We start from the raw sequence: 9,205 nt of genomic DNA, 5'->3' as shown, positions 1-9,205 counted from the left end.
TCTCATCAGCCCTCATTGTTTGCCATGTTCATAGAGTCCAGTTTTATCCCATGCTTTTTCAGTCACAGTCCAGCTGGCCTTGGTGAGCTCCCAATAGATCAGCTCCACTGTCTCAGTGGGTGGGTGCACCCCTCGTGGTCCCGACTTTGGTGGCCAAAGAGCGATTTCTTAAAGGAAGAGACAAAAGGTATTTGTCATTTTTTATAAAGGAAATGTAACTTAGAACTGCTTTGATATCTCTTCTTACACTGGTCAGAACAGTTAAGATCAAGAAAGCAAATGCTGGGAAAGACATAGGGTAAAGGAAATTTTCAGGTTCTTTTTGCGGGCAAACTGATGCCATAACTCTGGAAATTAGTTTGGAGAACACTTTAAAAGCTAAAAAATACATCTATTGCTCCTTGGCATGTACCCAAAGGACTTAGTCTCCAATCCACACATACTTGCTCATGCATGTTTTTTCCATTTTGTTCACATTAGTTAGTAAATGGAAACAACCTAAATGTTCTTTACCATCCAACAAGGCAATGAAGATGAGATCCATATATACAATGGGATACTATTAATCTATAAAGGAGAAGGAGATCATAAAATCTGATGATACATGGGTGGCATAATTTTTAAAGAATTGTATTTGTTGGAAGGTAATGCCAAATGAATGCAGGTATGCAAGAAGTTAAACTAGCTTATACACAATAGTGATTGATACAACTAAGATTTGTTATTAAACTTTTAATGCTCTATTTGATGCATGGAAATGGTGTGCTTTCATAATAATGTCCACAAATTATGCTTCATTGCATGCATCACTGTGTTAAAATACATCAAAAATTGTTTTATTAGTTAATTAAAGAAAGATCAAGGAGGATAAATAACTTGTTCCAGATGGCAGTAGTAATAAATTACAAATTCAAGAGTTACCTTTGGGTCACTTTCATTAAGTTTGTGTTCTGGCTTGGATCTTAAATGTCAGAAAAGGCCCATGCGTCACTCGGCCTCAGGGTGGTGCCACTGGGAGGTGGTAGAACTTTATGGAGCCTAATAGAAAACTGTCTCTCTTCCTATCTTTCCTGTCCTTTTTCTCTATCTTATCCCTCCCTTCCTGTCCCTCCCCCCTCCCTCTCTCTCTATCTCTCCTCTTGTTTCTCTTTGTCCCTCTCCCTCTCCCTTTCCCTCTCTCCTCCCTCTCTGTCTGTCCCCTTTCCTCTCCCATGTTCCTCTCCATATTCCTCTCCCTCCCCACCTCCCTCCATCTCCCTCTGCTCTTTCCTTCCTCCCTTCTCCCTCCTCCTCCATTTTTTCCAGGCCACCCCAGAGTAGGTTTCTTCATTAATGTACCACAGCACCACAGACCTGAAAGGTCTGAACATGTGAACAAAAATAAATCCAATTCCTTACTCCAAGTTGATTTTCTCAGGGAACTTGCTGCTGAAACACAATCTGATTAGCAGACACTGCTTTACAAACATTCCAGTGCTGCATAATAAGTTAAATTTAAAGCATATTTTTAACTTAAACTTCATAAAGTGTGCATGAAAACATATCATGGACTTCTTCTTCATAAATAACAATGCATAGTTTTTAATGTTGTACAAAAAAAATTTTCCTCCTCCCTCTTCTCCCAGTTTCTCTGTCATCTCTGTTCCCATACAGATTTACTCCCTATCTGTCTCTCATTTGAAAACAAACAGGTTTCTATGGGATAATATTAAAATAAAATAAATAAGGTAATACAAAACCAACACATAAAATAGGGAAAATAAAGCACACATATATGTGTGAATAAGAGAAACTTTAAATGGAAGTATATACCTTCCTAGCGTATATACCTTCCTGGGGTAGAAAGTCATTTGAATTTTATTATGCCTCAGCGTTACAAAGTAAAAATATGAAAACAAACTGAATCTTAATATACCACTGAACTTTGTTGTCACAGGTTTGCTTTGCTTTTATGAAGCTTGTCAGTGCAGCCACTTGCAGATCAAGGGTACCTATCACACTTTGACACTATCGAGACATTGGCTGGCACACTGAGCACATCAGTTCTCACTCTAAAATGATCTCAGCAAGAATTTTTCCACTAATAAGTTTACACCTTTTTGGTGAGATACTATGTCCACAATTCCAATGACTCAATTATGTATGTCTCTCTCATATGGCATGTCTATCTGAACTGTGCATCTAAATATGTGGTCAAATCCTATTCTATTCATCAACACCAGGCTTTGACTTCACAGCTATGAACAACTGCTTAGTTCTGATTATAAGGTTTTCTGAAATTCCTCTAGAATGAGAAAATCATATAGGTTTTTCTCTTCAGAATGTTAATCTTTCCTCTAGTTCTTTCAAACCTATTTTATTTTGAGTTACAAAGGACATAGAGGCTAAATGATGTTTCTAAATGTCTTTTTGGCTAGAGTTGTCCATGCCAGCTTTATCACTGAAACAACTTAATGCGCAATAATCTTTGTATTATTTTGTACTAAGTCAGACCCAAGTAGAAAATGAGAATAACTAACACAGACATCAATCTAGAGATATGTTCATAAAAATAACACATCAATATCCTGTCTAAACTAAAAGGCAGAGATTTTTTGTGGAATGGAGTTTATAGAGAGAAATACCACTTGAGCATCAATTTGGGGATTTCTGTTTGCTTGTAGAGGCCGACTCATGCTTTATCTTTTCAGATATGGAAATACTTTAGTAAACAAATCACAAACCAAGACCTGCATGTGTTCTGAAACTCAGAAGGATTGAGACAGTGGCACAGGAACCCATATTAAAGTATGAGTCTCAATGAATCAAAATACAATTATAAAATAGCTCTCAAATTAAAATTTTGTTTTATATTTATTTCATTATTTCATGAGATAATTGATATTATTAACAAATTAGGCTAGGTGATTGACAGTTTATAATGAAATTAAATATGTTAATGTTTCTCTCGGTGGTAATGCAATCATAATTTCTAAAATAATGAAAACCAACTATGTATGTTTATTTTTAATTCATATGGAAAGATCAAGATGAGACTAATAAATAACTTTTAATATTATTTTAATGTAGTCATGAAAATAAAGAAAAAGTCAAAAAGTTATAGTAGAAAAGTTTCCCCTATATCACTATATCATTATATATTACTATATCACACATTCTTTAAATGAACTCTGAAAACACCTCGGAGCACTCACTACACACAATTCACTGTATTACAGTATGACCATTATAAACAAGTCATTTTTCCTTTCAAGGGGTTTACAATACTCTTGAGAAATACAAGTACTCAGAAGCCCCCAAACTAAAGTAGAATAAATTCACCCAATCTTTCTTGTTGTCTACAGAGCCAGACACAGGAAAGAACGATATGATTACTTTGTCTTTATAGAGATCTGAAGAATAAAATTAAACCAATTCCATTGAAAAATAGGTAATGATCAAGAACCTGAGAATCAAGGTTGAGGTTCTTTGTTCAACTCATGACCCTAGAAGGAGAACAGTCCCCAAATTCAATGGTTCCATGTTTTCCAAAGGGAACTGTGCACACAAGAGAATTTAAACCCTCAAGTCTTCCCCATGTGACCACTGCTGGAAACTCTCAGTGAACAACTTGCACACATTTGAATAGCTCTTAGGTTACAGGGAAGAAGCTGGCCTTGGATGGTCTTAGATTGAAGAGCTCACTTCACTTTAGGTTAGCTGTTGAGTCTAAGTGATCCTGAATCCAAAGTATAAAATACTTGTGTGTGGTGAGGGTGATTATTGTCTCCCAAAGTGAAGAGCTAACTCCATCTATTCTGAAGTACAAGAGCTGAGAGAAAAGAAAGTAGACACGCAGGTCAGGTTATTATGGGGAAGCACAGAGAAAAGATGATACCATTGTATTTATGTGTGTCACTTAGAGACAGATTTATCTCCTTATGAAAGTGGTCCTGGATTGAGTTTAGGAAATCCTCTAAGTACTTCATGATAGACCCCATGAGAGGAGGTTAAGGGATGACTCTGCAGGAGAAACATTCTCTCAAATGTAAGTGAGTTTGTTGTTTTCTATGTTTTACCCAACCACCATTTGTATAATGACACAATGACTTAATAAAAGAGACAAAACAAAGCCATGGATATATTAAATTTGAATCAATCAGCTTTTCTTTCCAGCAGATGAAAGAGACATAGGCATGTGAGGAAAGCATTTTAAATGGGTGATTTTCTCTGCTTACATGTACCACAGTATTAAAGAACAAAAAGTTAAATATTTCTTCTCTTTATAATAGATTTGGGAACCTATTTGTAATGTGTGTGTGTGTGTGTGTGTGTGTGTGTGTGTGTGTGTGTGTGTGTAGAACAGTTTGGGAGAAATGAACGAAGTTATCCCAAATTGAATCATCTGTCAATACATTAAAAGGAGTCATCCTTAAAGCAAACTGTATAATATATGGGACTTGCTCTCAAGTCTCAGTTCTGTACATGACAAATAAGCAAATTCTTGCATTTTGCTTTGCTTCCCTTTCAGAAATATTTTCTCACATTTCATTTTGAGTTATCTTCTTTATTCACTATTTTATTTACTTAATTTATGTTTCCTCTCCCTCTTCTCCGCCAGTTCCTCCCCCTACTTCCCCTTTCTACCCCTTGTCCACTCCTCCTCCTTTGTTTCTTTTCAGAAAAGGGCAGGCATCCCATGGATATCAGCCAACCATGGTATATGATGCGACAGTGAGACTAGTCACCTACCTCCTCTTCTATTAAGGCTGGTGGGAGGAAAGTGTTCCAAAAACAGGCAACAGAGTTAGAGACAGTCCTGATCCCACAAGTAGGAATCCCATAAAAAGACCAATGATAGCAGAATATTATTGGAAGTCATTTCATTGATGTTTTTGCCAGTTGTTCTATCCTAGGTCTCTAGGCCATCCTGCCTCTGGGTCCTGACCATTCAGGCGGTGACAGAAGTGAGTTCCCTCACTTCTGGGTCTCAAGCTAGACAAGTCAATGGTTGGGAACTCTCACTATTCCTGTGCCACCTCCACAACAGCTCATCTGGTAGGCAGGATTGTAGCTGGATGATATGGGGGTTTGTTTGTTGGTCCCAATTCCTCATGGGAAGTCTTGCCTGGTTACTCAAGATGGCCATTTCTGGCTCTGAATCTCCCATTGCTAGGAGTCTTAGCTAGGATCACCCTCATAGATGGTTGGTAGTTTTAATTGCACTGGGTTTCTAGCTCCTCCCAGAGATGTCCCCAGATTCCAGTTTTCTCTCCCAGTATTATATCCCTTCATGGTCCCCCAATCTGATCCATTTTTTTTTTAGTTTTGTAGACATTTTCCAGTTTATTAGCCATCATGGAAGAAATCATCAAAATAATTTGTAAGAGTAGAAAGATAAATAATTTATCAGTTTCCTTTTCTGAATGTTTATTAATAAAGTCCTCATATTATTATTGGAGTAGGGTGTGTGTGTGTGTGTGTGTGTGTGTGTGTGTGTGTGCTATCTGCCAGCAGCCACCTGGCCCATTCTACCCACCATTTTATGATTTGAAAATGACAACTGGCTAAACTGCTTTCATCATCAAGCAATTAATAGCTTGAGATAGGATTTCAAAATTAAATAGAAAACATTTCAGTGTGCTGTAAATTTGTTTAGTGATCACTCGTCATCACAGTGTAGAAAGATACAAAAGAGCCATCTCTCAGCCCAAAAGGGAGGGCAAGTTGGAGAGGATCAAGCTTGTCATCTTCCTGTCTTGTGGTGTGACAGAATCCCATTTGTCTTAATTTAGGATTTTTTCCTATAAAGCATGTTGCTACAAGGCTATTTCAAGTTGTTCAATCCATGAAGTAGTTCTCCCCCTCTTAACTTCTAAAGCCTATTCATATCCAGGAAAGTGGAATGGCTCATGATCTGGGGCCTCAGGGTTTGCTTTCTTATAAGAACCCTCAATAGCATGTCTTTAAATGTTACTCATCATTTAAAGAAGAAACCAGCTAACACTTATTAATGTCCTAACAACTTCAATATATGCAATATTGATCCAAAGTGGGAAACTGAAGAGAGGCTATCTGTGGGAACGTAATCACAGTGTAGGCTGAAGAATAAACCACCAGTTTCTCTCAGCCTTAAACTGTCAGGTACCACCAAATAAATCTGAAACAATTAGGGAATGGGGTGGCTAGAAGAAACAGAAGCTCCACACCTCCAGAAGAGCTTACATGAACTGTTGACACTGAACAGTGCCTAAAGTCTGGCCAACTTAGACGTTGAGTTCCATCATTTACCCACCTGGAAGGTAGCATTTTGATTTCTCAAAGGAAGGTACAGTATTGTTGATCATGCTAAAGTACCTCAGATATCCAAGAAGCTCCTTAAATTCTATCTATTATTTCTGGGCTCCCCTTGATATTTGTCTAAAGACTTTATTTATCTGTAATGCATTAGTTTTCTGATTACTGTTCTTCCAGGTAGGGCATGAAATCTCATTTGTGGCAACATGGGATGCCCTATGGGACATTGTATTAAGTGAAATGAGCCAGGCATGAAAAGACAAATTCTGCATGGGATTGCTCACAGATAGAATGTACCATAAAGAAGTAGAAATTGAGAGTGGGAATAAGCCTTCTCTGAGGCTGAGGAAAGATCAGAGATGGGCAAAGAAGGAGGTTTACCAGGTGCAATGCCTTAGTTTAGTTGAAGAACCAGTTCTGGCAAATTCCATGAGAGAGGTATGACTACAATGAGGCTAGTACTCCTTAAATATGTGGAGTGAACAACACACAGCCATCCTTGGGATACATGCTGGGGAAAGGTTTCTCAAATGTCACTTTCCTACTACACACTTGGGAGACATTGTCTGTGGAAACATGGAAAGAACAGAATAGAACAGCATAGTGGAAAGGAGGACTGCGCAACTCCTCTGGGCTCATCAAATCAGTCCACCATATTCACAAATTGTTTTCAGAGATTTTTTTTTTGCATTAGCTATTTTATCCAAACTATCAGGGGAACATAATATACTCTATAGAGTACTGTGTCAGCAGAATAGACAAGGTTCAACAATTTATTCTCAAGGAATAAAATTTCACTTCTAACATGAGTCACATGAGAAGCCACCGAACTTCCTTAATGTGGAGGCCAACAGGGGCAATGATGCCACCACAGGGAGCAATGGGGTCAGTTTCTGAGAAGCTGAAGTCATGGAGGGAGAGAAAAGACTTCTCTTCAAGTGTATAGATGTCCATCTTGTTTGCCATTTTGGCAGCAGTGGATGTTTTTAATGGCTTACTAGCCCTTTTAAGCAAACATCAAAGAATTAGAATCTATGTCAATTCTATAAATGAGTTAAATGTCCCTCTCTTAAAAGAGTGAATTTAGATTATAATCAATCAGAAAGCCTCCAGAAAGCTGAGATTGTTGACTCTTTATGTATTTCAACTCAGTACTGCTATTTTATGGTGAAAAAAATGGATGTTCACATCATACAAAAGTATATCTTTTCTGAAATGGAACAACTTGGATGTTTTCTTCATATGAGTTCTTCCAAAGCAAGGACCAGATGGGATTTGAATAAGAGAGCAGAGCAAACAGGAAATTGGGTGTCAGGGGAACAAAGGGTCAAGTAGAGAAAAGTTCAGAGAAGTTGCTCGATGCTTCCACCCCAAAGCTTCGCATTGGGGCTTTATCACAACTGAGTCTTTTGAGATCTGCCTGTCACCAGACAGTACTAAGCACACTGTTTCTAAAGGAAATCTTTGTTCTAATTCCCTCCTGACAGGAAAAAGCTTCTGGGTTCCCTCAACCCTATCTTCATCCTTTACAAAGGAAAAACTATAGAAAGAACGGTTGGATTCCCAGGGGCTCTCCTTATTTAACTACCTGTATCTAACCAGACAACTGCTTCAGACTCTCTTCTTTCACTTACTATGGCACACAGCAGAAAGCTTGCTTCGATGCTTTTATTTTCTTCCCTTTGGGGTTCCTCAAAGTGGAGGTGTCCCAGAAAGGAATCCTTTGTAACTGGGTCACCTAAGTGATTGATAAAGGGGCCGAAACATTCCAAAGATAGAGTAGCTATGGCTTCTTTTCCTCTACATGACAATAGTGCAAGATGTCTGACCCAGATTTGACTCATGGGAAGGTAGGATGTCAACCTGATACTAAAACAAAAAATGGCCGCATTTCATACATATGTTGATGCTCACAGCTGAGTGCCTCTAACACACATTACCCAAGTGAGTAGATTGCAACAACCCTGCTAAAAAAGCGGTATTGCCTCTACATTATTTTACAAAAATGAACATTTACTTAATTTTGATAAAGTCCAAGAAGCAGATTCATTCTCAAAATTCAGAACCTTTTCAATTTTTTTGGCAGTGCCTTGTAGTTGAATTTTTTTGAACTTTATTCACAATTTTCTGTTACTGCTCATATTCTTATTTAACTAACAACAAAACTGAAGAAATTTCCCCAAGAGTATTTCTGGGTTTGAAATGAGAATGATTCCTTTCTATTTTAATGATCATAACATTCTCAGCTCATGTATATAAAGCAGCATCACTAGCTGTGGGCAACTGAAAGTGCCTCTGGCTCGTTTTAATAGAAAAGTGTTTACTGAAAAAATAATTAGGCATGTAGGCTCTGCAGAAGGATGGAGAATCAGAAAATGGACTAAAATTAAGAACTTCATAAAACTAAAAAGAAATAACACAATTGCCTTTGAATAAAATTTCCAGATAGGAGGTCACTTCTGCCACAGAACTACTAACCCACACTGCTGGTCACTGATCCCTTTCCCGGGTAAACATCTTCAGTTTTTCTTTTTGTTTGTAATGACAATTGTCATGGACTACTCTGTACAAACTTGTCACATCTTTATGGGTTCAGTGGTGCCTACATGTGAGGGTCCATCATGATTTAGCCTGTGGAGGGTTGACATTCTGTCATAGAAAGGTGGGCTGAGAAGGTTGTTGGGACACTCACCTGAGTGTCTGGTCATTTTTCCCCAGTCACATATATGCAATCTATCTATGAGCTAGAATATATAGGCAGGAGCAGGGTAACTGAATGGGGCTCAATGTCCTGGGACTATGAGAAAATCATTGTCCACCCTAGGTGCAAAGCTTCCAGGGTTGCCGTTCTAGGGTCACCCATGGTCTTGCCCTGAGACCTTCACCCATGCCTCTGTAAGTAGACAAAATAAACTCATTGCTTCCTCAG

Source organism: Microtus pennsylvanicus, chromosome 4, assembly GCF_037038515.1.
Source record: "Microtus pennsylvanicus isolate mMicPen1 chromosome 4, mMicPen1.hap1, whole genome shotgun sequence".
Lineage (NCBI taxonomy): Eukaryota > Metazoa > Chordata > Mammalia > Rodentia > Cricetidae > Microtus > Microtus pennsylvanicus.
Note: the sequence above shows the minus strand (reverse complement) of the source record.